Raw genomic sequence first — 14,665 nt, 5'->3', positions numbered from 1 at the left:
GATTGATACCAAGACCCAGGTATGGTCACTCAATAAATTAGTGGCTCTAATACCTGGTATTCACTATAGGTGTACCGTCCACAAAAAAAGAAAGGAGACCATTGTTTGCGAGAAGGCTCGGACTTTTCCCACTTAGTAACGAAGTGATGGAGCCATTAACTGAGCAAGCTGCTTCTATTAAAGTTCAGTCGGACGTAACTTTAGTTTTCAATTTTAGGTCACATTGGACGCAACCATAGACACTGCGTTTCTTTTTTGGGAGGCAGGTAACAACTGTTTAATATCTCCTAAACCTGTATTTCATGCCTAATATAGTACTTAATTTTTTAGCTATACACGCTCAATCCGAGAAATCAATCGTAGCTACCATTCATAAATAAACATTTATATGGGTGCTTAGGAGCGCATTTTAATATCTTTCCCATCTTTTAATGAAAAAAAAAAAAACACGGATTATGATAAATTAATGTGCCCCAAGTATTTGTCCATTACCGATCGGTAAAAGGATGAGAGTTCGCGATGGTACGTCATATTTACGCGGAATTGCAGCGTCGAGCAAATAGAGCAAAATATTTGAGTGTTTATTTTCTCCGCGCCTAAGCAAAGGACCAAGCTTCCCGCGAAACGAGCAGCTTTTGCGAAGATGCAGCACGCATCGATGAATAAAAAAGTAAGAAGAATCCAGACGTGGAACGCACAGACAACGTCGTTTATAAGTCTGATTGTCTTGTGGTAAACAACATATATGCAGTCCGAGCCAACGGTGGTCCGAGCCGACCAACCGCCAGCTTTGGAGGACATTGTGGCAATGTAGCGAGAGCGCGAGACGGATGGTTCACGCATCATTGCAGTATAGGCACGGGTGGGGAACAATACCCCCCCTTCTTTGGGTCTGCCGTTGTCTACAGAAACCACGACAGACAGATTATGACGCATGAAATAGTAGGGGCGGACAAGATAGCTAAGTTGCATTATAAAGCACCCACCCCTGTGTTTCCCTGAAAGGTAGGTATAGGTAGAAACATTTATTAAGCCCAAAATATAGAAGAACAAAAACATTGGCAGACCCCACATGCAGTCGCAATCGACGCAAAGCGAAGCTTTACACTTGTGCTTGTACCATTGGCACCACCTGCATCACGACTGCATGTCTTGATGTGGACGTAGATATCCTCACCGTCGGAAACGTTGCGCGAAAGGGTCGCAACCATGTGGTCCACCTCGAGAGCATGTCTGGGCAAATGGCTCACCAAATTACACCCGGTCTACGGAGCCCAATGGTTACTGGGAAGCGTTCAAAGCGCGTCGTCTGCTAGTGACGCTGCTCCTCTACCCGGCACTGCGACCACTTCGGAAGCAGTGGCGTAGCCACAAATATTTTTCGAGGGGTGTTATTCGATGCCTGTAAAAATAAAAAATAAATAAAAAGAAGCCAGACACATACCCAGGATTTTTTTTGGGGGGGAGGGGGCAACCCAAGGCAAATTTTCTATGCGAATTATTGGAGAGGGCGAGGGTACCGGTCGTTACTCGTACAAACACGATGAACACCTAGCGTTTACCATAAAGGCGCGTAAACCTACAAAGAGAAATGAAGTGTATCCGCTTTTGTGGAAGAGGATGAGAAAACTATTTAATAGTAAAGTCGAGCTGATTAGTGGGCCGGGTCTTCACTCCAGGACAAGAGAGTAAGAGTAATTTTCTTCATTTCATAGAACGCCATCCCAAGTAGACGAGGATTTGTTCTTTACGCCTGGAAGAGCAGCTTGAAAATATTCATCGGTTTCGATTCTCGTGAATTATGCACGTGCACTATTTATCACGTTCGTTAGCGAGTGTATAAAGCCTTCAATACCGTAATCATTTCATAATTGTTTGAGTTGAGAGTCAGTTCGTTATGATAACGATGGATACAATAGAAATCCGGAGCACAAAAGCAGCCTCTGGACAACGTTGTCTGGGGCGCGATCGCGTTGACGTAGCACGAAACTTCTCCTTGTATTTGCATGTGAATAAACAACGCACGATACGGATATTCATCTTCTTGCACGCAGCCCTAACGAAAGCCAATTCGTGAAGAAGGGAATGTATGCCATACAGTTTGAAGAAAATATCCACACGATCTTTGTGAGCCTCCCAAACATCCCCAAACCTTCTAATACGACACTTGTGACGGCGAAGAAAGAATAATGGGTTAGGAACAGAAAAAAAAAATTCATCTGATACAAGTCAACAACAACGAAAGAAATAGAAGATAGCCGCCTCATTTCCTGCGGTACGATGCGCGTATGGGCCCGCTGCTTGGTACGAAGCATTACACTGTTCACTCTTCATAGGAGCATCTCAAAAATACTGCAGGGAAGCCTGTGCATTTTGAACACGTATCGAGGAGCTCTGAGCACTGAACCTCGTGAATATGCTAGAAAGGACGAGTTACCCACGATCTTCTGACCGATGCTCTGAAGAAAGTTGTTTTCTCTCTCCTCGTGTATTGCAAACTTGTGGGGGATACAGCTTGAAATTATTCTGATGTGCAGAAGCTGGCACAAATAACTGAATTCCAAAAATACGCTTTTTAATCCACTAAAGCATGAAAGCGGGCGATTTCTAGCGCAGGCACTGCTGCCCCTCACATGCGGAGCGTAGCAGACGACAGCGGCGCGAGTCCCTAAACCAACGTGAGAGCCAGAGGGCGCCACTCAAACATCTCACCGCAAATAAGCTTCTCAAGGGTTGCGCGTCTGATTTCCACGAACCGCCGCCCCGCTGATTCCACCAGGGCAGGAAAGCCCGCTTTCAGTGCTGCGCACCAAACTCCTTTTAACAGCAGAGCTGCTTAGGCCGACACAAATCTGTCCGGCAGACAGAAAACCCCGAGCATGCGTGAGCGCGTGCCTCGCGGCGACCGCCCGGCGTCGTCCAGGCTTGCACGTGGGCTTATGCCACATGAAGAGTTCCCGCCGCCGCCGCCGTCGTCGTCGTGTAGCGGCCGGCGCGCCACGGATCAGCTGCGCCGAAGACGATGACGGAGAATCTGTCAAGCCATCCCTTCACAATCCACACGTGGAGACGGCCACCGGACCAGCTGACGAGGAAGTGGAGGCCTAACGAGGCGAGGACGCTCTACAAGAGGATCTGCCCTACGCGGCTGTGCCATCGGAAGACGACGACGACGACGAAAGAGATGATGGCGATTGATACTGAATAAAAACACGGTGCATACTTTAATGGTCTTTACTTTACAGTGCCGTCCAAAACGGCTTTGCACTGCTGGGGTCCGGCTGCTCCCTCTATCCTGGGATCTGCTGTCAGTGTGGGGAGATGCTAGGTAGAAGCCCACCTCTGCTACAGTGGTACCTCTGCTGAGCAACGGTCTCATTAGTGTTGCATCATGGCCGCCGTGGGAGCAGCCATATTTGATTTCACCCAAGCTGTCAAACTTCTTCTGGTCACTGACTAGCGAGAGTCACTGTTAATTATTGATAGTGACTCTGGATATTCAGTGAGCGGAAGCGCTTTGGCCGGTTGGGCAAAAATCAAGACAGACTGCTCTCCTCCAGTACGGCAGCCCTTCCTGGTGTCGTCCCGCATCTGCACTTGATCAGTCTATCTTTATTTTACCCAACCGGTCAAACCGCATCCGCTCACTGATTATCCAGAGTCACTATCAATAATTAACAATGACTCTGGCTAGTCAGTGACCAGAATAAGTTTGACAGCTTGGGTGAAATCAAGTATGGCTGCTCCCACGGCCGGCGTGATGCAACACTGTTTTGAGCGTTATTTGTGTTGGTTTTACCCAATCGGCAGGACCGCTTCCGCTCGCTGACTAGCGAAATTCACGGTTAATTACTAATTGTGACACTGGCTAGTAAAATCAAGTACCATCCAGTACTTTAAACCAAGCTATGTAGTAAAATGAAGCCGCAGAGCCTCTCTCGCAGCCAACATATCGAGACGTTGCTCGCCGTTCGCGCCATCGTCGGCAACCTGTTTCTGAGGTTCCTTCGTCCCCTACGGAAGACGAGCTTGTTGCTGTGGACCAAAAGCTGGCATTGCTGCATGGTGAAATTACCAAACTCACCAAGCGCAAGTCTCAATTAACTCGCCGCCAGCAACGCTTACCTCAATCGTCCCAAGACCTTCAAGTCCGCCTCGTATTTTCTCCAAGCATCATCAAAGCGCCCCGTCCACGAATTCCATTCCCTGACCGCCAGCCTCCTCTGAATTAACCCACCAAGAACTTCTCTAGTTTGTGGTGCACCAGCCACAGTCATTGGTATCTGTACTTGCGGCACAACTTCGCTAAACACTCCGTCAATATGCTCGAACCGCAATATATTGTACAGTGGAATTGCTGGGGTCTCTTTACGGAAATTGGAGAGCTCCGTGAAAGGCTCCGTCTGGACAAGCTCCATGCCTGGGCCTTCTTCAGGAGATGAACTTTCTCCCACGCCTGCCGCAATTTACGGCGTACGCGGAGCCGTCAATTACTGATCGCCGGTGCAGCTAAAGTTCTACTCCTCCGGGCAAGGCGGCCACTTATGTTCAATCTAGGTTTCCTCAGAACCCCATCCCTCTGGACACATGGTGTACAGCCTGGCAGGAGGTGGTAGCGGTAAAGGTGCAACTTCCTCGTAGTGCGGTAATTCTGGTTTCTTGTTATGTGAGCCTTACAGTGGTCGTGCGCCCCGCCTATACGGCTGGGCTGGCTTATCGCACATCGGCGAACCAACCCTGGGTGCCCCATACTTGTGGCCGGAGGCTTTATTGCTCCGCACTGTGATTGGGGATATCCGTCCTCAAGTGAGCAAGGTCGTGTGGTGCTGGAGCACTTCAGTGATGCCCGCTTCATCTATTGCCCAACACGCCGGTATACGCACGCACGAATGCCACCGTACTCACCTGACTTGTCGTGGTGGCTGGGTGCACAAACGGTATACTGGCAACGTGAAGCTGACTGCTGGGGCAGCGACCATCACACCATTCGCCTGGGCCTTATTCCAGAGTCGACGGGTCGCCTTCGTCGCCGTTGCACAGTGGTGAACTGGGACACCTCCGTTCCACACTGAATGCATCCTTCTCGGCGCCCATTCCGGATCCCACCGCTCTTTTTCGGCGTGTCCTCATGGACGCCTCCCAACATACGTGGGTGGAGGAGTCCCGCCCAGAGCCCCATCTTCGGCTCCTGCAGCTTTGGGCTCAGCGCAAGCAAGCTGAAGTAATTGCCGCACGGGATCCTTCGTCCATACCCGCCAGGCATCACAGTATCAGCGCCTTACCGCTGCTGCCAGACGGCACGAAAAAAGACTGTCGAGGCAGCGCTGGCTTGGCTGGTGCGCCTCTCTAGGCCCATCTTCCTCAACGGCGTCTGTCTGGCGCCCGTTTCGCGCCATGGAATCGGGCAGTCGCCCTCCGGATGCAGCTGCCAGCGCTTGTATTGCGCCAAACAAGGATCCGGCACAATTCACCACCGACGTTGCTCGGGCCTTGTTTCCTGCATTTGATGTTGTGCCAGTGGCCATGCCGTCTCCGTTCCCCCTGCCGAACGATGTTGGATTACGGCCTACTCATGAAGCCGTTTTGGGAATTCAGACACCGTTCACAGTGGCTGAATGCCTGGCAGCGATCGATCGCGCTAAACAGCGGACTGCTCCGGGTCCCGACGGCATAACTTACGAGGTGTACAAGAACATCGACGACCCAGTCCTCGTGCCGCTTCTGGACTCGGTTAATCAGGTGTGGCTCTCCGGTCAACTACCTGACTGTTGGCTTCGGGCGGATATTGTTCCCATTCCAAAGCCCGGGAAACCACCACATGTACTTCAGAACTTGCGCCCCATCGCCCTGACATCGACGCTGTGCAAGTTGTTAGAGTGAATGCTTGCAACACGGCTTCAGTGGTGGCTTGATACCTTCTAATGGTATCACCCGACGCAAATTGGATTCAGGCCCTATCTCGGTACTGAGGATGGGTTGGAATACTTCTCATCTATGGTTTTAGTTGGAGGCCGATCCCGCCGTGTGAGATCTGTGCTCGCCATGGACATATGCAAGGCGTATGACAACGGACAACGTTAGTCACGCTGCCATCCTACAAGTTATAAATGGCCTCCACCTTCCAGAAAAAGTCTGCGATTTCGTCCGATACTTCCTCCAACACCGTTCTTTTTCCATCTGCATCAACGGAGCAAGTTTCGGTCACTTTACACCAGTCCGAGGCGTACCACAAGGGTCTGTTCTGTCTCCACTTTTTTTCAACATCGTCTTGTTGCCGCCAGCTTGGCACCTTGCTTCAATCCGAGATCTACATTTCCTCATGTACGCGGATGACATTACGGTGTGGTCAGTGCATCCAGACCTGTCACGACAAGCCTAGTGCCACCAGCAAGCCCTAACAGACTGCCAGAGATGGTGCGAATGATGCGGGCCTCACTGTCTCGCAAGAGAAGACTGCTTTACTTCCCGTGGCCAACGCTTGGGGCCGCCGCCTCCTTTCAGTGTCTCCCATTTCACTGCAACTGAATGGGAACGACATACCCACTGTTGACTGTCTTCGGATCAGGTTCAGCAGCTCAGTGGCTCCGATCTGCTCCACAGAAAGCTGGACAGATGCTCCACCTCGTTTACCGCATCTCTCAGAACTCTGGCGGGGCCTGCTGCAGGATTGCCCGTCTCCTAGTGCGCTCCGTACTACAGCCACGGCTTGTGTGTCAGGCACAGTTCCAGCACATGACGCAAGCGGACTGGGCTCGGCTTGAGGCCATCAACAGGGCCGCCATGCGCACCATTACTGGCCTCCCTCGCATAACACCAATTACACCGCTACAAGCCGAAGCCCAGCTAAACACGCTAGATGAGGTCATTCATAAGCGTCGTTCCACTCACCTGCTAAAGCGTGGATATATACCGGAGGTAGCAGCTCTCGCTGCATATATGGGCCAGGTTCCTAATACGATGCCAGCCTTTTCTGCGGCTAGACCGTCCTGTCTCTACCATCAGGTGACGGACAACAAGCCTCTGGCAAGGCTACATGTCCGAACCTCTGGCCTTCATCAACCTCCGGATGCAGCCCTCCTTCATGTACGTCACTGGGCGCCTGCGATGCGGCCACGAGTCATGCAGGCTTTCATGGACGCCGGGGCACACGACTGCCTCGTAACCACAGCCTTGGCTTGTCCCTCTCACCCAACCTTAAACCAGTGCGGCGCCTACGAGACCTTCAGCCCTCTACCAAGCCTGTTGGCAGAACTTACTGCAATTCGGGATGGTCTCCAAGCGCTCTCATCGACAGTAACTACCGGTGTGAAACTGGAAATTTACACGGACTCAATGACGGCGATACGTGATCTACGTCGCTTTGCGCGTAGCACCAGCATGTCGGCACGTATTCACGCGATCCTGGACACGTACCCATGCCCTGTGCGTGTATTGTGGGTTCGCCGGGACATGCTTCCTGCCCACATAGCGGCGGATCGCGCCTGTCGCCGTATAAACCTACAAAGGCCGCTGCCACTTCTTCCGGTGTCCACCCTAGAAGAACTGCTGGTGGAAAATGAGAACCTCTACCGCGCCACGTGGGCTTTAATTCCACCGCGTGGAACTGACCTCCCCAGTGGGCTCGCTCACTGGGAGGAGGTCCTGCTGCGGAGGCTTCGAGTTGGGGTGGCCTTATCCCCAGCAGTGACCCACGCTAGGCCTGCCTGCTATCACGCACCGTTTGCGGAAACATGTCCCTTTTGTACGGTCCCTGCGTCCGAAGCCGTCACGAGCCACCTTCTATGGACTTGCCCTGTCCTTCAAACCTCTTGCCTGCAACACCTCCAAGGCACAGGGCTTCATCCCTGATCTACAGCGGTGGATATGGGGCCCTCAGTACCAGTCTCTGCTGACGTTTCTGCGTGAAACAAATGTGATGTTGTACATATAACTGTTATGCCGTAAGGCAAACTCTCGCAAAAAAAAAAAAGCTAGTGTCGTTCAGCATCTGCATGTGATCACTGTGACTTGATGTTACCCAATCGGCTAAACCAAACCGCCCTCGTTCACTGATTAGCGAGAGTGACTATCAATAATTAACAGTGACTTCGGCTAGTCAGTAAACGGAAGCGGTTGCGCCGGTTGGGTGAAATCAACTAAGACTGCACCAATGGCGGCCATGATGCAACACTAATGAGACCGTTCCCCTCTGCTGTTTCTTTAGCCTTGCAGCACTAGTGCAAGCTGCGCCATTTTTTTTTCACTTGTGCGTGGGTCAACGGCTGCGGCTGCCCACGCAGCGGCTGGCGCAGCCGACAGCACACGCACGCGCCGACTTCGCCCTGCCGCTGCATCCGGCGCGGCGGCTCCTATCTGCGTGACGGGTGTCTTTCCCGCACGACAGGGAACTTAAGATGGCGGGTGGACGCGAACCCTGCTTCCCGAGGGAAGCCCTTGATCCAGGTCCGCAGTTAATGGGCGGATACTGAAGGCCCGTGACGTCAAAAGCAAAAACAACAAGAAAACTCCTCCGGGGGTGTTTTCTGGTCTTCGTCGCATCTGTGAGCGCAGCGGGGATTGCTTCGGGCTAAACAAATCAAAACAAAACCGCAAGGCGCTTTGCTTCAGTGCTTTGCTACGGAAAACGGATACTGCAGCCTAAATTTTCTTTGAATACAAGTACATTACCAAATAGTGTGGACTCCTGGACTGGCCTGCTCCCAAGGGAAAGATGCGCGGCCCCCACCTCTGCCCGCGGCATTATTTTTTTCCAGGCGTGCCCGGCGAGAGTGGACGACTCTGTCACACTTTGTCCAAACTATTCCCTCTCGCTACACAGACATTCGCAGCCGCCTCCACTATACCTTCTACAAACTTCGCGCTGCCACCTTCACGACACCCCCACATCTATCCCAGGTAATAATACCCCTACAACTGCCACTCTTGGGAAGCTTATACCACCTCGTGTAGGAATGCCTAATGTTACTGAGAATGTCCATACCACCCGCCCTTCCTCACTCGCGAAGCAATGCGAGTACGGGCTGACCAGCTCGCGGCCTGAAATTCAAGAAAATTTGGCCGCACGAGCCGAGCAGCGACAACTCACGGCTTTCTGAAATGGGAAAATGCCACACAAGTTTTTTGTTGTTGTTTATTTTATTTGGCTCAACTACATGTTTTTTTTCCTCCCTCACTCGAGTACACTGCCTAATAACCATGGATACCGATGTGGATAACGATCCACAGGAGAGCAAATTTACACATTTTATAAAAGATGGCGATAACCTGGAAAGGTTTTCTAGCTTTCGATAAGGATCTTCAGGAGTCGTTCAAGACTGGAAAGTGCACACACTTTGATACCGAGTTGTGAAAAAATCACGAGTCTGGAGCACTTTACCAAACGCCACAGCACTGATTGTTTATTTATGCAACAGAAATGAAATCCCACGAAATTAAATTCTGACCACAGTCATTTATCAGGTGCAGTGCATAAGCATTCAAGAATTCTGAAGTGGACGGCTTCAGAAAACACCAAACACCAGTATGTTGTGCACCCCTAATTTCCAAAGTTCTCGCCAACTAAACTTTGTCGTTACCTTTGAGGCACGGTTCCTTGTATTTTTTCCTGCTAACAAATGAAATAAATGGGCAAACCAAATTAAATCAAGAATATTTTTTATGAGGAATACCAAATAAGGCCAGTTTCATGCCTCAAAGGCTACTAATAAAGCAAGTTACGCATTGCGGTTTCTTTTGTTCATTGTGAACACGTCACTAGGACACTTGAGACAGTTCGAGACAAGAATTTGCATACCTAAATCCCTCAAAGTGTTTGGGGAATGGAATACTGACTTGTGTGCTGAATATTCGATGGTGACTAGTCAAGCTGAAACAAATGCTTTGAACGAGTGCTTTCCGGAACGCAAAGTTGTTCTATGCGACTTCCACAGGGAGTAAGCTTCTCATCAATGGCTTAAAAAGACGGACTGCTATGTGCAGTCAAAGGATGCTGTACTTATTTGTCTGAGAACTGAAATCGCAAATTTATCTTTCGGAGACCTTCAATGATTGCATCATTGCTCGAGTAGCAAGCTGAGGTCGTACATAGAATGCCAATGGCTGGCCGTCAAAGACATGTAGGTAAGAGCATATACATGCTTGGCTTCAATGTAGTCATTACCACAAATAATGGTATACAGAGGCCCAAAACAAAGTTTTGAAGAATAAATATCAGAACAATAACTGGGGCAAACAGAAATTGTTCACTACTTTTATTTGTGCTCATGTAAAGAAATTTCTACCAGACAGGCCACGAGATTACATCAGGTGTGTGATGCGATCACCATCCCCTTAGAGGGCATATAGTGGCAATACTCTAGTCTACTTGTATGACAGGCCAGCTGACGATGCAGAGAATGAACACTGCACTGCAGTACGAGGAGGGTGATGTGGATGCCGCAGGTACAGCTAGACAGTACCAAGTGTGCTTACAACCATCTGGCTGGGACAGAGTGGACATGTTGCCGCAATAATGCATCTGTACGGATTCCAATGTAATGAAAATTTCCTGTAAACATTTCTGCACTGTCTTTTAGGCACGGTGACACTTCATTCCTACAGCGTCCTGTAAGTTAGCTCAATGGACCTTTCGTATCCATGACATACGCGCCCGACACTGATGCAGGAGAAATCAGGCTAGGGCCCACTGAAGCACAGCCAGAACCTCACGATGTCACAACTACACTAAACCTATCTCAAAGCTCATCAGCTTTAACCGTAGCCCCACAGAAAAATTTCAGAGTTTTGTCTACTACTGCACATGCCCTTTGGCCCTGGATTACGCTATCAAGAGGCTTGAGGCCTGTGTCATTTTAAGTGAGCTGATTACGTTGTGCAGTAGATTGCCGCTAAGAGATTCCCTTACAACAGCTGCTCAAGCCAAAGGCCCTGGCCTTTGCTAAGAAAATCCGTCAGGTAATCAGGAAACACCTTGCTTCTGACTGTGAACAAACAGCACTGCATTTCGAACAGTGCTAAAAGACGTGGCACAGGAAGAGGGACAATACAGGTACTTCTTACTGCCGTTCAAGATCCAACCCGACCAATTAGCTCAGCTTTTTTTACATAGGAGCACTGGTGTACTAGAAGGCGTGCTGGGAAACTTTCAGGGGACATGCACAAATTTTAACCCCTCTTTGTCAAGCCACACGCCGAATGAGATCGTAGAAACTGCGACAATACACTTGAAAGATATGAGCGCTGACATCACGGTTGGCACAAGTGGTTATCCAAGAATACTGAGAAATTCTTTTCGTTTTACTTCGCAACAAATGTTGTGTTCATTAGCCAACTTGCTTGTTTTGTTCAAAGCCTGCATATAAACAACCACACTGTCCGTGTATACACCCCCCCCCCTCCCCTTTTCTACTGAAATGTTTCAGGACTGCCTGTAGTTCCCTTTGATGTCAAGAACCCTATAGCACTTTAAATGCCACACATTAATTTGTCAACTCACTTTTGTTAACGTATGTCTAGGCTCACCATATTCCTATAACATGGTGATTCTGTCATTAAATAAATGCCTCATCCCGTCTACTTTCATCCGATCAGAGTAACACACAATGTTATTCAAAACAGAGTTAAATGAACCCTTGTTTCAAATGCGCCACGCGTTTTAAAGGTATCTAACCCCCTGTCATCGTGATGATTTCAGGCTTGCTGAAAGTGACACTTCTAAAATGCACATAATTTGTTTCCGTTAACGTGTGGAACAGCTAAGTATTTAAGTGCTATACATATCCACATGAATGCAAAGTATACATTGCTGCTTTCCCTTAATGGTTTTCTGTGTACATTGCAGTCTCTATGTTAATGACCACTAGGCTAATCTCTAATAAAAGAGAACCGCTGATTGTTTTAATTCTGGAAATGAACTGAACATGCACTACATTGCACTTGTGTTATGTTAACATTTAGTTTATTGATTGCTTCATAAATCAAGAAAATTATGAGCAGCATGCCAACAATGCTATCTAAGGCCTATGAAATTGTACTTATTTCACTCAGATGTTCCACGTATCGGTGAAGTGGACATAACAGATTTGAATTGTGATCTGTACCCAAGAGTAAGTATGAGCTGGTACGAGCTCTTTGATAATTAAATTCGCTGCTGTTCCCATCGAACACCATACCAGTGGACAACAGCCAGCGGAGCTCTATTGGGAATTTAACCATAAAGTAGCTGGTGCTACCACACATTTTCTTTTGGGTATGCATTTCTGAACGATGTCGATACTACACCAATTGAATCTAAAGTAGATCAAACTAGCGCTAGGTCATGAGAGAGTGTTTTCTTTTAGTATATTGTTTCTACATAGTCGCATTCTCACCAGTTGCTAACAGCGGTTATGACGACATTTACCGCACAAAGGAAGGCTGTCGCCTCATAGGCGTTGTGAAATCCCTTCCCCCCACCCGAGACTTTTAATTCCGTGCAGCGCTTCGCAGCTATTGCGCTCGCGAAACCGGCTGCTGCCGTCGCGACCGTCCGCCTTGCGGTCTTCGGGCCGCGACACGCGTCGTGATATGCGTGCCGTACTCGTGAAGCGCGGCAACAACGTCAGCCGTCGTGAAATCGCTGCATTCGCTCGCCAACGCGGCCCGACAGCATACGCGTCAACCGGGTGCTGGCGGAGTTGTGCTGGAAGAAAAGTAGGCAAGAAATGAGGACGCAGGAGGTGTAGTTAAACAGATGAGAATTTACACAGTGCAGAGGGGAGAGAATAGTACGCAAGGGCAGGAAATGGTGAGGGAGTTCGGGCCACGCGCCGGCGAGCGAGTACGGCAATTTCATGACGCCTGACGTTGTTGCCGAGCTTCACGAGTACGGCACGCATATGACGACGCCCGTTTTAGAGTTCACGTAGAGTTCATAGAGGAATAGAATTCACGTACGTGGAAACTGAAGGTGAAATGCGCGCATGTGGCCTCGCAGGGAATTAACATAGTCTCGGGGTAGGAGGGGTGGGGGGATTTCACAACGCCTACGAGGCGCCTGCCGCGATTTTGTTTTTTCCTTCAGTCTACTGACGATATTGTACGTAAACAAACCACCGCGTACTGTTTTTAACAAACCAACAGCGCGCACGTACGTAGTCTTTCACGAGAAAAAGGGTAGCAATCATAACTGCACACTGCTGGAGCAAGCTTTGCATCACTTCACACGGGAGTTTAGCACATCACCCAGTTTGAAAGCACCAATTTCATGAGCTGAAACGGGGCGGACGCAGAAACACACGTCATAGCTGCGGCACATCACCGCACAACCTTCACGGGAAAAAAAGATACGTTCAAAGCAGTTGCACATCACCAATGTGCACTCCAAGCACGCCCAAACTGATGAAATAACAAAAGGGACATGCACACAAACGCATCTTCGAACACAAGTGCTGTACACGGGGCCCTAACGCATCACCCACTTCACGCACGTATATGCTGCCGTCGACGGAAATCCCCAACTGATCAGCTGAAACAAGACGGACACACAAACCGCAGTGCATCGCGCCGCCGCTTGTCGTAAAACAAACATAAAAAAGCGCAAGTTCAGTGACGTCCCCACTAAGCCCTTGCTGCCAAACGCCTTCCCGCTACCTGAAGCTGTATGCAGGAACTCTACTGTGACCGAGGCCGGAGAAGGCAGCAGAAACGGCCGTCTAGAAAGATGCGAACCAGGCTGAGATATTCGAACTCCGTGTCACTCATGGTGCTTGGAGGTGATGCGGCGGATCAGGCCGATCGTGGGAAGGGTGTGTGCTCGGAAGGTTTCAACCAATCTCCGACAAAACGTACCTGCACCGTCTACGAGATCGCGCTACTCGTGGTAGCGCGCCAGGCGAAGCCGTCAGTTTTCCATGGTGTTCGTCGGAGCTGTTGTGGGATCGCGGGAACTGCGGTTTTATAGCACGCTGGGATAAACCGTCTGTTTATTTGGTGCAGCTAAAGTTGGGCGAGTTGGTTACCGACTAAGGAATTCATCGTACTAGCGAACATTAAGACAGGGACAAATCTAAAGAAAAGACGTCTTCTCTTTAGCTTTGTCCGATGAATTCCTTATTTGGTGCACATCAAAGGTGTCGGGGGGAGTGACTCACGCCGTGTATCGGCATGAAAGGAGCTTCGAGTCGGGTGTACCGCCAATTTCTGCGCAGACTAAAAGCGCGGTCTACCACGCATGTACGCTGACAAGGACGAAGCGCAGGAGGCGTCCAATGGGACGCCTCGATATAACAGTCCCGGACGGTCCGCGGGAGTCCGAAAGCTGCCTTTGGACCGAAGGTCAGACAGGAGTGCACGGAAAAATCGAGCGCCTGGTCGCGTTCCGGGCAGCCCGCGGACGTCCTGGGACTGGTAATCGAGGAGGCCCGATGGCAGCAGAAGAAATCTTTCGCATTAAATCCCCGTACGCAGATTTTAGTGGCTAGAATAAATATTTGCTTGCTCTATGTCAGAGAGTTAATCGTCCTTTTCAAAACCTTCGCAGGCTAAAGAAACGCGGCCAGGGCTGGCTGTTAAAGGGGACAAAATACGATACACAAAGGCAAAATACAAATTCGGTTCATCAGAAACACTGATTTGTCATGATTACACTGATAACAATTTTATCGCAGACTTCGAAAGATTAATCGAG

The sequence above is a fragment of the Haemaphysalis longicornis genome, unplaced genomic scaffold (genome assembly GCF_048455015.1).
Source record: "Haemaphysalis longicornis isolate Haplotype H1 unplaced genomic scaffold, Haemaphysalis longicornis Haplotype H1 scaffold_7, whole genome shotgun sequence".
Classification (NCBI taxonomy): Eukaryota; Metazoa; Arthropoda; class Arachnida; order Ixodida; family Ixodidae; genus Haemaphysalis; species Haemaphysalis longicornis.
This window is presented reverse-complemented; position numbering follows the sequence as displayed.